The sequence below is a fragment of the Odontomachus brunneus genome, unplaced genomic scaffold, assembly GCF_010583005.1.
Source record: "Odontomachus brunneus isolate Ranch 3 - 2012 unplaced genomic scaffold, Obru_v1 Obru_scaffold_303, whole genome shotgun sequence".
NCBI classification, from domain to species: domain Eukaryota; kingdom Metazoa; phylum Arthropoda; class Insecta; order Hymenoptera; family Formicidae; genus Odontomachus; species Odontomachus brunneus.
In genome coordinates this window covers 85828-86727 of record NW_022639753.1, presented here as the reverse complement: position 1 = coordinate 86727, position 900 = coordinate 85828, and the positions used below count along the sequence as shown (strand labels likewise).

Sequence of the window (900 nt, the reverse complement as noted above, 5' to 3'; positions counted from 1 at the left end):
TTTTTTTTTTTTTTTTTTTTTTAATAAGTCTTGGAACCTATCCGTCTTGTCCAATGAGAGAGCTCTTTTATTGGAAAATAAATTTTCCCATTGAACAAGAAAGACAGATTCCTAAACTTACAAAAAAATCAGACAATCTTTCCGACCACGAGTGTTCGGAATACAACTAGGAGCATAACAAGGATTGATTGACGCGTTAACGCTGATCAGCATGCTCCCCGGACGCATCTTTAGTAGGCAACTTATAGATACGATGATAACATCAACGGTCATGAAGCATAGAGCCGCAACTGTCAGTTGCATTGTTCGCCGCGTGGCAAGGGAAAATAGTAAGCGTAACTCCTAAAAATCTCCTTAAATATGAAAATAATTCTGAGTACTGCATTAGATGCTGCAAATGCTTTGAAGTACCTTTATAATTTCTTAACAATAATATAATACTTATATAGCAGCTATATAACATTTTAGGGAAAATGTATTAAAAGTATGAAATGATTAAATGTATAAAATGATTAAAGGTATAGAAAACAGGCGCCACCTCCGATGCGCTTGACCTTGACATATGTCATAGAGGTCACCCTTCTGAGTGACTTTCTGAAGATTTTAGCCGTCGCTCATTGTTTATTAAAAAGTTATGAACAAAAGAAGTTACATAAAATAAGTGTAATTTTTGGACACCGTATATACAAAGACATCAAATTTGTAGGCTAGGAAAGTATCTGCCACTGCCCTATGTAACATTCAAAAATTTTTAACTGGCGCTCATTGTTTGTTAAAAAGTTATTCACAAAAAAAGATACATTAATATCAATACAGAGTATATTAAGTGTAGTATGTAAACGATGTCTGTTCCTAGCCGTGTAACTGGGCTATGGCCCCCAGATCCTTCGCACCGCGGCG

The 900-nt window shown here is 35.6% G+C and overlaps 1 protein-coding gene across 3 annotated transcripts in view; it reads left to right on the top strand.

Annotated features, from left to right (window-relative positions):
• Positions 1–900, top strand: part of LOC116853303 (laminin subunit alpha) — a 76449-nt gene that overhangs the window by 59730 nt on the left and 15819 nt on the right. The window lies entirely within an intron of this gene.